Below are 15349 nucleotides of genomic sequence, written 5' to 3'. Positions count from 1 at the left end.
AGAATACATAATTTCTACTGATAGCATCAAATCGGGTCCAAGGAAATTTCAAGCTATGGAAAATGTTTCTACCCTGATGTCATAGAAGAATATCCAGCAATTTTTAGGATTGACCGGACATTATTGCCGATTCGTCGAGGTTACTGCGTTAAGGAAAGTCCACTAATTCAGCTACTAGGAAAAGGAATTCGCCTCAAATGGACCAACGAATAATAGTAAAGTTTTGAAAATATGTGCAGTGAATCCTACACACAAATAATGCCACGGTATTCAGATTTTCCCGTGCATTCGTTGTCACTAACGTCGCTTCAGATTATGCATTAAGTGCAATATTGAGTTAAGACAAAATTGATCACGACTTACTGATTGGATACGCTTCTCGTAGTCTAAGCTGAGTCTGAAGAAGGTGTTCTGCTACTGAGAAGGAATGCTTCAATATAATATACATTACGCAATATTTTCGACTTTACGTGTTTGGTCGTAAATTCACACTAATAACCGATCACGAACACTCTGTTTGATTATACTCAGTCGTGGGATCTACTTCAAGGCTAACAAAATAGAAATCGAAGCTCCTAGAGTATGAATACGATGTCGTACACAAACCTGAAGGGGCAGATAGAATGACAGACGTGCTGTCTCGTAATTCAACGTAATTCAGTTTATTTCCCCATAATTCCTCGTCAATATAAAGGATTCAAAGCGTAATTATTCAAGATAGACCTTACAGTTCATACGTGGAACATCCTAGCAATTCGGATGAAGAACAAATTACCCTGCCACGTCCACTTGTGGGAAGAGTGTAGAATTCACCAAGAACTAACGGATACCATAACGAATGACGTTGCAACACGGTGTCCAATTCTCCTTCAAATCCCATTAAAAAGTGATATAAGTTACAACAGTACATTTAGTCCAATAACATATTCGACACGAACCAGTAATTATTTGACGTCAAATCTAAACGACACGCAGTGCACAGAGAGATTTGATCTCTTTCGATAAAGAAGAAATCGAAGACCCTGTTACGCCACGACGCTTGCCATAGGCCGTATTCCTAACAGTCGCTCGTGGCACCATAGTGACACAGACAGATTGCCTTATATAACCGAAGAAAAATATACAATGTAGCGACAAGCGCATATTTGTCATCAAGCAGTGAGTTATAGAAACGTTGATTCGCCTTCGGTCCGTTATTTTACATACACGAAGAAGGTGGCATACATGATCATAGGCGCGAACAGTGACGTAATCCGAGCGTAGTGGAGGTCGTCTCCCAGAGAAGACAAAGAAAAATCGAAGGGGCAATCAGTATCATTTGAGGATTCAAACGTTATGCATCGAGAGGTTCAGACGAATAAAATTAAAGTCGATTAGTCTAACGAATATATCGAGAAATATTATAAAGTCGGGTCGAATTCCCGTATCAAACTAATTGAATTTATCATTAAATAATTTGTGACGTGCTCATTATAATATTAAATATTGTTAAATACACAAGTTTATATTAACCCTGTTAATTCAGTGTTAAACTCATTTGTACCACCTCTGTTATCTTAATCGATACAGGGGAACGACTAATTCGCGGCGTCGATTATCCGAATCGTAACGAGAATTTACGCCTCTCCGCGAACGGTCGTAACAAACTCTATAATAATACCAGTAGAAGAATTACATTCGCCTGTAATTACTGACCTGAGTAAATTAGAGAAACCATGGAGTCAAGGCCTGCAGCGTCCAGTATAGGCTTACAAGCATACAGACTCTGCAAATTCCGGAAAGCACACCAACGCACTTAGAAAGTACTATTGCCGCTTATTACGAATCTGGTACAGATATATCACTCTCTGATGATTTACAAGCCGATAAAGAATAAGATAACCAGAATCTTTGTAACATAAACATATTCGGAGTCACGTTTATCGCCATAAACTGAAAATACGTTTGATATCTGCAGATTGCCATTTAAAAGGAAGAATTCTCGGTTATCTTCAAAGTGACACGTCCCCTAGAGGGACAGGTAGAATATAAGCACCAGGCGTTTCAAGAGACAACACTCATCACGCACTCGCCTAAGTTTAAATTCCGTTACTTACAGTTCATACTCTTCCGTTTATACTAAACAGTTTAAATAAACCTACTAAACACAAGCCTAATAGACATCATTAATCTATCTCCACTTTGAGCGTTATCGTTCAAGGTTCGCGACCTCAACCGAACAGTTGCAACCTCATTGTTCGCCATTTAGTTGATAGATCGCAACAATCACCGCATTATGGCACTTGACAGTTACATTCAAGGGAACGAAGATAGCAGCCATCAGATTATTATTAGAAAACAAACAGGATCAACCTATCGTTCAGAAATATCAAAGGCTCAAAATATTCAGCAGAATATTCGGAAACATCAACATAGACTTCATGTACAGGGACGGCTGCAGCACTTTCGTATCACATCATCAAACGAGATATTCGGAACCACATTATCGTCTACAAAAAGTTGAAGGAAATGTTGCAGAACACGGCATCACCGACTATCTGAGTCAACAATACAGTCCACACCCATGCAACAAACTTGCAAAAACGGAAAGATACAGCAATTTTCTGCAAAAATTCTGTTAGGAGACACACTTCAAGAACATTACTCTCAAGGATACTACTCGGTCCTTTCATCAAAGGCGATGCCCACTACTACAATGGACGTGTTATATATATGTAGATCAGGGTCAAATGACCAGGTTAATCAATAACCAGACCTACACAATGTGTTCGGAGTTCGATCGCTTCCACTCACAACTCATAAATGGAGCTCCTATCGCCTGGTTACCGATACAAGAAACCGAAGCAGAAATTAGGAAAACTCGATACATGTTACTAGTAAGGAAAGGTCTCGAATGGTTCGACTCCGATTTTGATAATACTTTGCAGGCGTGAAAAACAGCCGAAAATGTTAAACGTGTATTTTTTGGCTACGGTAACTTAAGTTTAAAGAATAAAATCCTCTAAAGTTCAACTTCTGAAAGGGATTTATAGTGTATCAAAAGAAGATGGCAAGATCATTTGAATAAATTACGTGGGTCATGATTGTTTAAACAATTACGGCAATAATGCATACGACAAAAAAGCGCATTTTTTATTATATATGGTTTCCTCGTCAGATAATGCAAGTATTCTATTTTTATTCTGACATTTTATTTTTTTTTTTATTTTGGCGGGCATTAGTAACGCCAACGATCAACGCTAGAAGTAGCCGGGCTTCGTAGGTGATTTGACAGTAGTAGTGGTTATCGATACTAGCGTTCGAGAGTGTTTTTTAGAATTAATGAGGTTTACGACTTCTACATATTCATATTTTTACTATTTTATCTACAAGCCATGCCACTATATGTATTTTTATATATTATATGCATTTTTTATTTTTTTTGTTTATTTAAATTTTCAATAGATTACATATGTATTTGTATAAATAGGCCTATTATATACATTATCGTATCCGTAATAAAAAATGCGATATTTTTTGTCATATGTTTTGTTGTAAATAAACATGACCCAAGTAGTTTTCTCAAGCAATTTTTTTCAATACGCTGAAAGCCACGCAAATTAAGAAAATTCCTCTCTATCTCTAATCATTTCCGAGATAGCCTTTTAGGAGTTGAACTTCAGGGAGTGGTTTCATTCCTTAAACTTTAGTTACCGCATTTAAAAAGTAAAGGTTTAATATTTTGGGCTGTTTTTCTTCTCAGATGCATCAGAATTATTCGAGCCTTCACAGTGAGATATTCAAAGCATTTTCTATAATCTGAAAGTTACTGTTAAGCTTTTATTTTGTCTTGTTCGTTTACAGTTTTGTTTTTTATGATTTGTGTTTTTTTTGTAGTATATATTTAGTATAGTATAAGTTATATTTAAATTCCAATGTGTTTTACTTTGGATATATTATTTCATTTTATTTCTGTTTGTTGAGTACAAAAAGTTTAGAGATTTATTATTAGTTAATATGAGTTATTTTCTGTACATAACATTTCTTTTTTTGTTATTCAGATGTTATTCATTTAGTGCAAGTACAATAGAAGGTTTTAAGGTCATAAGTAAAAGATTTATTCTCCATCTTACGAAGTGTTAAAGGAGATGTGAATGATTATTTATTCCTACAAGAAAAAGTATGTGAAAAAAATGTATATTTCTTCTAAAAATTTAGAAGAATTGAAAGTTAGTTTAAAAAAATTTGCTCACAAATTAAAACAAAAATGGATCAATTCTTCCTACATGGAAATTAGATTCCTTAAGAGTAATAATGATTGGCTGTTAGAAGATTTTGTATATTCAAGTACAATTTTGGAAGAAATTCCATCAATAAGTGCAGCACAACCAAGATTATCCCTCGTATGCATTTACCAAGGAAGGACGTTACTTTCTCAATGTAACAAAAGAGAAATAATAAGGAGAATTCGGCCTATAGTTGACAATTTATAATTAAATAAATTATTCACCGCAACAAAAATGAGCTTTGCATGTACCGAAAAGCAATCTCGTTTTAAAATTTAGAAACTGATGAATATAGCAAATATAAAATATGAAAGCTATATAAAGTATAGTTACATCAAAGACAAAAGCTAATAACAGGAGGAAAACCGTAACCGTGGTAATTAGATACTCCAGATGCTAATGACAATGATCCTAGGTTCAATAACAAATCCGCGGTCAACGGGATAACAAAATGCGCTTTCTTCCAAAGTCTAAGTTGTACTCAACTTTCTTGTCTACGGTACAAATATTACTAAACTAACTCTTTGTTAAATAGTAGAGTATCCACCGAGCGTGAAGACGCCATGTAACTCGCTAATGAGCCCTCACGAGAGAATGACTTTCCGTCACGATGATGCTGCAGAGGAAAACTATGATGGGGTGTGTCTAAGGACACATCATCGGATTCGTCGAGGAAGGTCCTTTCATCTCCGACATATATAATACTTAAGACATGATTAACGTAGTTACTGATATACCCTTATATTGATTTACAGATAAATTAGAAATTTTACCAGTGCTGTCATTACAGTTGTATCTCATTACAGTGGTAAATAAATTCCACTGAGATGTTTTATATGATGCATACGATATGTAAATGAAAATTTTCTCTACAATGTATGTTCAAATGTTTTGAATAACGCGCTATCTTTTAATGGTAGAAAAAATGCATCAGGAAAAACTTGTTAGGTTTCGAGGGACATAATTTGATGTTAATAATTTTTTGATAGAGGGAAATATAGAACAGGTATCAAGTCAACTTTATCTTTTTAAATGAAACAATATGTTTTTTTTACTTACCTTCTGATAAAGCGTTTTAATATGAATACAATGGTTATTCGAAGTCGTTCACAACTGTGACGAGTATACAGTAGGACTAAATGGCAAACAACTTATAGTGGCTCACAAAAATATCTGTACACTTTTGGGAACATTTATGTGTATGTATGTTATAGAAAACATTTTTAAAAATGTCATTAACACTGTAATGAGACACAACTATTGTGATTATACCGATAAAATTTGAAATGGATATAAAAACGTATATAGAAGTTAGAAGATATTCATTTAAAGCATACATTTCTCAAAGATCACCAAAATATTTGTACAATTAATTGAAAATTAATTAGTCGCTAGTTATTTCCAAGTCAGAATATGTAACGAAACCATCATCAGAGTATTAACACAGTTTCAGAAACTTTCGCATACTGCACATAATATATTCATAAAATAAATTTTGCGGTATGTGTACGAATACTTTTGTGAGCAACTGTATATGAAAAACAGCAGAAAAGCAAGCACGTGAAACTTTGATTATGTAAAATAAGTGCTTTCCACATGACTAATTCTTTTATTTAATACCTTTCAAGGTCGTCTTTGACGGAGCAATTTTTAAATCTTAGTAGTATAAATCCAAAACTATGTTACATGGTAATATATTTATCTTTTTCTCATTAGCAACAAAAATTACACCCAATTTTTAAAAGAATAGTTAGAATTTGTTTTTTAAACGTTCCTTCTATCATCATCTTCGAGACTTAGAACTGATTGTGTTAGCCCTTTCGGTATTTGTACCTCACAATATTCGTTCCCAAGGGAGAAGTGTCAAAAGATCTTCAGTTCCACATTTCACGGGAATCGATGACGCGCACGTTTCCAAATTCATCTTAGCCAATTTTGTTTCTCATAGCACTTAAGTAGTTCATAATATTTCATAGTACTGTTCGTAAAACTGAGATAACTCTCGTACAGAGAGTATCATGACTGAAAGAGTTAAGCATAACATTAACAAAATATGTTTTTTACTGCAGAATTATTTTCTTTTAAATCGGACATTTTCGAATTGGTAACTGGCTCTTCCGAAATTTTGCAAATTGCAAGTTCAGGAGAATATAATGTAATTTTAATTACGAAGTTGATTTTGTTTACTTATATGCGTTTTTTAGTATACACGTTTGTTTTCTTTTGAGTTTATACGAGTGTCTTTTAGATACATCCAGTCACGTGTATTCACTATGATTTCAATTTCTACTTTTAATTTACTAAAGAACCATAATCTTTGTGATCCAACATTTAAAAGAAAGTGACTCGTAGAATGATCTAATATGACAATAACGCATGAGAACATACTTCATGTTCATTTCTGTCTATACATATTCTTCATTTGCTGCAAGTGATATAATGCAAAAATCACGATTCCAAGGATAACAAGTTCGAATGTTTTGAATCATTATGATTTAGTAAGAACATCGCATTAAGGTGCCAAAGTACAAAATTAGCAAAGTAAGAAAAATATTGATGAAGTACAAAGTAGGAAAATGTCAAGCTTACAAAAAAATATAATATTTTTATTTAGTTCGATAAATTCACATTTATCAGTAAAGCTATCTCTAGTCCACACTTTCACATTCTTGATGCGAAATTCACTCCGCAATCAAGATTTATTTAATATTATGTCATTATTGTTGAAAAAAATTTCAAGAAAAGTCACGCATATTATTTCAAGTTGAAATAAGTAAATTGAAATAACCTGTTATTAATGATTAAAAAAAAGAAGAACTTTTACAGCAATAGAATGATAATGCAGGATATGAAATTATCTTTGAAATTTTAATGAACTTCGAGCTATAATACGTCACCATTGAAGTAAATCAATAGGAACAAACAGAAATATACAATAGCGACACAAATCTTCTGATGTCTAGGTTTTTTTGTAACGAGCTTCGCTTACAAAACTGAACTTGTAGAAAGTATCAACAGCAACAGTTTTTTCTGTAGTAACTCAAAAACTGAAATTTTTTAATTATGCCGTTGTTACAGCATATCAGCGATATGTTTTTACTTTAGTCATCTGCGATATAACAAACATACATAAACTTTTATCCGAATACCTTCTTGAAGGGATAAATTATTTAAATAAATTTGTTTATTTAGATAAATTCTCGTACGAATAATTTCTTATTTAGTTAGATGTTAGTCATTGATAATGAAGAAAAATTGTGTTCCTTATTTCATACATTATGTGTAAACTGAATAAACTCTGATTTAAGCTTAATTACTTAATTATTTCGATATATCGTATGATTCTTTGCTTTTCACAAACCAGCTTAATGGCATTAGTCTACATATTTATAGTTGCTAGTAAAATAAGAATTTTATTTCGCAAGTGGGTCCATCTTTACTGATATGTTATAGTTCCTAAATAACTAGTCTTGTAGATAATATAGATTTTATTTCACTTTCTCTTTTGCTGGAAATCTTATTTATATTTAATAAACATTTTTAGGTGGTTTTGTGGGAGATTTTGCGGAAGTTGTGTGTTAAGAACAAAAAAATTACTGAACACAAGTTATAACAGTCGAGACCTTTATTTTCATATAATCTTGAAATATGGTGAAGTAATAACACCAGGCACATCATACAATCACAAGGTAATTTATGACAACTACAGTTGTGGAACTTTGAAAAATATTATTATGCTTTTAAGAAACTTAATAACTTTTTATAGTAATAATACAAACATAAGGTAGTCCGTTTTTATCTTGAAGAACAAAGTATATGAAACTCATAAAAGGTAAAATTTATTTAATTGCTTGCTGTTTACATTATCAAATATTATTTCCTGATATAAGTAAGTAATTTACTGCAAGATAGTAGATCTAGTTGCTAAAAAGGAATTTTTCTTTTTTTTTAAATATACATTTAGGAAATATCTCCTATTTTTCTGATCTACTTTCCGTTTTTTCGATCGATGCATTTGCTTTCTCAATTTTCTCAATGTTGCTGCTATTTACACGCTGTTTCCTCAATAAGGATTTGCCAAGAGATAAATTAGGCCTAGTTGGAACGTCAAAATGATAAGTACTGCCTATGCGATCTCTCTGCAGTGGTTTGTCACGTCCATTCTGTCGAATTGACAGGTACTACTGCCACAATCTGGTCTGGTAATTAGCCCCATCTTGTCAAATTGAAAAACATTTATTTCACGATCTCGTTGTTCTGATTTCAGAGAAATATCGGAGTGACAAACACTCATTCTTCCGTCTCGAAAGTAAGACTTGATGGTCTTGATTCTGTCCAATTGCAGATACTGTTCTTTTGTACGCGTTGTAACGGTTTCGTTGACTCCTTGGCCAACTTTAAATTTTTTAACATATCCTGTTCGTCAGAAGAATCTAGCGTGTGATTTTCGGAAAGCACAGAGAATTGGAGATCGAATGCGCTTTTTGTGCGACGCAATGTACCTCGACCACCTGGGAGAAAGGATGCACTAGAGCCAATGAATACACTGTTTTGTCTTGGTCGCATTTGACCCGAAGAGTACTTTAATCCGTACTCTGCCGGATAGTCTTCGCAAAGAATGTTACATTTCGAGAACGTGCGTCGATTCTGCGAACAAATGAATTAGTGATTTACAGATTAATTTCGTTCGAAATGAAGAATTTTCAACGGCTTAACGGATTTGTATATTCCGTATTCGACAGTGAAACCGCGATTCACAAAAATATTTATACACTTACCGTAGAAAATTTTTATGGACATATTAAATGCGTCATGCAATACTTTTCGAAATTTCATTAGTACCGTAATGAGACAACATCATTACATAATAATTACATATATCAAAATTAAATATAATATTACAAATTTATAGTTTAAGCATATAAATTTCGAATATAAATATGAAAAAAGATATCAATGCGTTATAGACTGAGTTAGATTAATATCTGAGTAGTGCTAGTCGACGAGCAACAACAGCTTGAATATTGCACTCTATTCTGATCTCCAGTTAGTGACAAGTGTAATGTATATAGCTGCTGTTATTGAAAAATCTAAATATAAATCTAAGTATAAAATATAAATTGTTATATCTTGAAAACTACACTCGCGTGGGCAAATCTAATCCAAGCCGACAATTCTTTTAAAATGAAATGAAATATACATTACCTGAAATTGATCCTGTTCAATCGTGATACAACTTTGTCTGTGTTGTTGTTGAAATTTCGGTTGATATGGCTCCAACATTCTGATCTTTCCCCATCTATTGAAGAATAACGCAATTGCTGCAGCCCAAAGCAGAAGGACCAAAATAACAATCAAAGCCTCTTCAGTTCTGACTAAAGCTGCACCTGGTGCCGGAATGCCTATCATAATATTGCTCCTTATTGTTTCACGTTTATCATTCAAATAAACATATTTTAATAGATTCTTGAAATATTGACAATGTAAATGAAACGTATTCGATATATATGTCGGATTCACGTTATGATTGGGGTTGGGGTTAGGGGCGTGAAACGAATCTTCGTTGTGATTAGACCTTGTCGTTATGCAATAGAGAAGATATTGACTAGTGCAAATATGATTATTACAGATTTCGACAAGTAATCGTGGTAATTAGATACACGAGATGCTAATGACAATGATCCTAGGTTCAATAACGAATCCGCGGTCAACGGGATAACAAAATGCGCGTCCTTCCAAAGACCAAGTTGTACCCAACTTCCTTGTCTACGGTATAGGTGTTACTGAACTAACTCTTTGTGAAAACATAGAATATCCACCGAGCGTAATGACACTATGTAACTCACTAATGCGACCCCGCGAGAGAATGACTTTCCGTCGCGATGATGCTGCAGAGAAAAACTATATTGGGGTGTGTCTAAGGAAGTGAGGGAAATTGACGTTGTTGTTAATTGGTCAATTTCCATATCGGTGGTGAGAAAAGGATGCTAGCCGCCCTCGAGGGAAAGTTGCTAGCCGGAAGCGTCGTTCGTGAGAAAGTAGGTTTCCCCTATCTTCCCGTAGTTGGGACAAAGACTGTCTGTTTGAAGGACTTTAATTAATTAAATCTTAAGATTTATAACAGGTCCTCAGGCTAGCTGAATATGTACTTTAGAGATGCATTGACATCTGGTAATCATCTTACCCGGAGAATAAGGTCTGCGTGTGGTGAGCCACGGGACAGAGACCGTTGGAATGTTTACTGTCGAGTGCCGCTACAACTATTTTTTTTTAAGGAGAGCTATACTATTACTCCATATCTTTGTTAGACAAACGTTCATCCCTTGACAGTGGCTACGTTTGGTGACTGATTGTCACCTCGACCCCAAGCTCATTGAACTTTCGCGCTTTCGGGGGGAGATGCAATCTCGAAGAAGCACGCCAACGGGAGTCGTAATTTCCCGTTACGATTGACTAATCGACGCCACGAATCGTTCAATCCCTTATTTCTTGTGGAATAATAAGGGTGGTTAATTGAATATAACGCTGCGATTAACATATATTATTATATATGTCGAAATATCATTAGAATTTTGGCCCAATCAATTCTTCATTTGGATTTACCATTGTTTAACTCAATTAAATTGTATTACACTAAATTATATAACACGTATAGATATGACTTTTACAAGGTTTAACAATAAATTAGTTTAACGAACGCTTTTAACAATATTCTTGGGTTCTAACGAATCAGCAATAATTAAAACACCGTCCTAATAAACCACAACATACGAATAGGCAAGATCACCTAAGACCTTGAAAATGGCTCTCTGAAAGACGGATGGAGCATTTTTCAATCCAAACGGCATCTTAACATATTTGTATTGTCTATCCGGAGTGACAAACGCTGTATACTCTGTAGAATTAGGATGAATAGGGATTTGATGGAATCCACTAGCCATGTCCAGGCTAAGAAAGTATCTAGCCCGTTTCAACCTCGGGATTTGATCCGCAATAAGAGGTAGAGGATACCTATCCGCGACCGTATTTTTATTTAACTCTCGGTAATCTACACAAAGTCTTTCTTTTTCACGACTAATATAGGGCTCGCGAACGGAGAATTACTAGACCGTACAATTTTCGCTCAATTAATTTGTTTATCCTCTCACGTACAAGTCTACGCTCCACCTCGCTAAGTCTATAAGGACTTCTTTGTACTGTAACGTTAGGATCAATTAACCGTATCTGACCTGTGTTTACGCGAGCACGTGGGAAGCCCGTAATAAATGAATCTTTATATTTTTCAAGAGCAGAAATTAATCGGCTTTTATCATCTCCAATAACATCTGTATCGACCTCATTAATGTTAATCTCTTTTTCAGCGGCTTTACTACACACATTAATTATTTTCGTTCTACTTATAGTGATACTGTTTTGAGTGATATTCACGCTAAAACCTTGACCTAAAATTTCACGACCAATCATTATATCATGTTTTAAATGACTATCAGCAAGGACATGAAAAATTATCTCCAATGTAAGTTTGTTAATACGTACGATGGACAAAACTTGTGTTGTACATTTTATACAGGTATTACCTAATCCCCGCATTACAATTGTATTAGTTATTCTTTTACCGGAAAATTTCAAGGCCATGGATTCTTTAATCAACGAACACTCAGCTCCAGAATCGAAGCAAAATGGAAACGACTCACCCAGATGAGTTAATCTACCAGTTAACGCTACCACAGTTTCCTCTCAGGCGCTGCTTTGTAAAGAGTTTTCTTCACTAATCAGATTGACAGCTGCGCACCATGCAGCGGAGTCGGGGCCCGCGGTTTCAGGGTTAAAACGCGGTAGCGAAAGATTTTTAGATTCCGTATACGATTTTCCTATAAGCGACTGAATTAACTTGCGCACGATAGTCGTCCGCTCTTGCACTGTTATAATCGGCACTGATCCCACTTCTGATGTCGGAGAAGGATTTGAAGTATGGGCGTCTGATGAACCTTCACTCGAATTGACCATCGTGGTTATGTATTCTAGCTGATCGTTATTGGTATCGAGGCGATGATTACAAGAGGTTACAGGTAATGACGGCAATCGGACAAACGAGAGGTCGATGACAATGAATTTAGGTTCGATACGAACCCACGGCCAGGGGAAGACGAATCCGATATGATCCACGATCCTGGTGTGACTCCACGTACTAGTCGTAATGACTCTCTCAATAAGTAACCCCACAACTTTCTCGATACCTCACTAACTAACTCCCAGTACAAATGAAATTGCCCCTATATAGTCTTCTCCCCACATCTCGAGTCAATTTTGTCTTTAAGGAGAGCTGCATAATTATTCCATATCTCTGTTGTTACATGTCCGTCCCGTGACCGCGGCTACGTTCGGCGACTCATTATGTCACCTCGAGCCCAAGCCCATTGTCATAAACCCTGAGTACACATAATCGGATTAGCGTCTTACAACTATTTCCTATTTTTATTGCTACAATAAAAGTCCGGGCTAGGGTATTTGGGGTTTCCTAATCACTCCAAAAGAAAGGCCCCGATGTCCTTTCATCTCCGACATATATTTAAGCGATCCAACAACTTCGGTGTTATACAAGAATGAATGTTTGAACGGACAACGACGAGTGAGTACGAATTGAGACTCTTTTCGTGTCGTTGCGTATGATGATGTATTTTGTCGACTGACTGTATTCGACTTGTTGACTTCTTGAGGTTTCTTAAACTGTCCTTTGGCTCGAGATGATAGACTGCCTATCCTTTGACTCGAGATGATAGAGACTGGAGACTCACTGGAGACTCACTGGAGACTCATTGATTTGCTCTTATGGTGTCTCGGAGGAAAGCTTGGTGTGGGTGTGCCTTTTGACCGAAGAACGCGGATTCGTTGTTCACACTTTTCGTCCAGGAAGTGAGGGTAACGACCCGCGATGCCGATTGGTTATGGTCCACTCTAATGAAAAAGGATATGAAGAAGTATCCTACTAACGTAGAGCGAGGGTAACTTTGTTCCTGAGGAAAAAACAGCCTTTTTCGATGGACATAGTTCGTTTTTCCCATCCGGCGATTGTCCGCTTTCTCCGTGACTTTTAAGAGCACCTAATAAACCCAAGGACTTTTCCAAGACCCAGCCATAAACCGAAAATACTTATAGGATTAGCAAATTCTTCAAGACAAGCAGTTTGACTGGCAAACATGTGTGGAAACAATGAAGCTAAAAGTTAACGTTTTATGGTGGATCCTTGGGTCTATTGAGGATCGGGAAGACTGTAGGTTGGCCGTTGGCTGCCAGGTGTCTCACGCGACGTAACACTCACTATCACAAGTCTGGAACAACTACAATCGGATTGAATAACGACAATTGCTTAACTACGGCTATGGTAGAATCTAGATTGAAGTGTTAAGGAGGTTTCCCAAAATTCCAAAGGGGAGGTTCCGATGTTCTTTCATCTCTGACATATATATATTAAAAATGCTATGTATCCTTTAATTATTTCTATTTAATCTCTTTAACTTCCTCGACATTCGAATTAAGAACTAAAGATTATTTTCATTGAATTTTTTAGTTTCTGCAATCAAATGTTTCATAGAAATATAATTCTTTGTATGTACAGCTTATTCAAAGAGTTAGTTAGTATGGTAAATATTGGAATAGTTTCGTAAGCCATTATATCTAGACCTGACAATAAAATTCGTATCTCAATCTACACTCACCGTGTCCTTAATCCTTACACCATATGTATGCTGTTTCGTACAAGTCATATAACGAGAGCTGTCATTTATTTTTGTAAACAAATAGTCGATATGTAAACGTTAAATTTTTCTTCCTTTAAGTGTTTAAATTCGAGAAATATACATTACTGACAGATCCTACAATCCTGAATGCTACAAAACTGACGAAAACTAGTATTTCTTAAGCATAATAACGTTATATCGCTAAATTATTCGCAAATCAAATGTAACATGATGTGTTGAAAGTGCAACAAAGTATCAAAACATCTATACGATACGTCGACTAACATTTGTTTGCTTTAAATCTAATATAATGTATTATTCAAACAAATAGAAAATGGCATCTTCTGCGATAGTAATTTTACTTTAAAGATGTTTATAGCGCCCCATGCTTTGATGTTTCTGTCAACAAAGACCTTTCTAAATCGACAGGGTGGAATTGCATGTAACAGTAGACGGTAAGAGTGTATACCATTCACGTGTCGCGTAATAATTCAACAAGTGACTAAAAAAAATGTCGATCTCAAAACAGGAAGTCGAGCTCTTTATTTCCACACAACTTATACAATGATTAAATGGTAAACCTTTTATGATGTTTGCGGTTCGCAACGATAGACCTTAATGTTCAAAGTGAGTCTAACTTATGCAGACTGACTTGGATGATTTTGAGAGGAGTATTTATATTCGTTGGAGTGAGAAAAGACTTTGGTCGTACCTATCATATGTTTCTGTGAACGGATGTATCATATGTTTAGAGTGACTGGATGCCACCAGGGCGGTCACTCATGATAAGGCGCTTGGGATTTGCTATCTTATCGCATAATTAGTCAAATTTATCCTGTGACACACGAGTGTCCCTTTTAATTATTCAATCAAATTGACGCATATTTATTATTATTTATAATTATTTTTAAATGACGTTCAGCCAAGTAGTATAATAAATAATTTGAAGAATAATTTTTTAAATACTTTACTTTAATGAGATTTCTTCAAATTATTTTATCATTTGGCTATGAAATGTGTTCGACCGTTCGCGATAGATCGCGTCAACGGGAGTCGTAAATTCTTGTTACGGCTAGTAAATCGACGCCACGAACTGATCGCCTATTCCCTTTAGGATAATAGAGGTGGTTGGACTGATTATAACACTGAGGTAACAGATTATAATATACACTTTATTCCAGTAACTTCCTGGATATAACATTCAATATTACAGTTGATATGTCGACAGACAGAATACAAGTTAAGACGAGATACACGCGAGTACGGTGGCTGATGAGGGAGTAAACAGAAAACTAAACTAAAAACTCCTGTTCTGTAACGGAGGTATTTATACTAAACCGGAGATGG

The 15349-nt window shown here is 35.3% G+C and overlaps 1 pseudogene; it reads right to left on the bottom strand.

Annotated features, from left to right (window-relative positions):
* Positions 1 to 8063: 8063 nt before the first annotated feature.
* Positions 8064 to 15349, bottom strand: part of LOC122574348 — a 69710-nt pseudogene continuing 62424 nt past the window's right edge.

This window comes from Bombus pyrosoma, linkage group LG13 (assembly GCF_014825855.1).
Source record: "Bombus pyrosoma isolate SC7728 linkage group LG13, ASM1482585v1, whole genome shotgun sequence".
NCBI classification, from domain to species: domain Eukaryota; kingdom Metazoa; phylum Arthropoda; class Insecta; order Hymenoptera; family Apidae; genus Bombus; species Bombus pyrosoma.
This window is presented reverse-complemented; position numbering and strand designations above follow the sequence as displayed.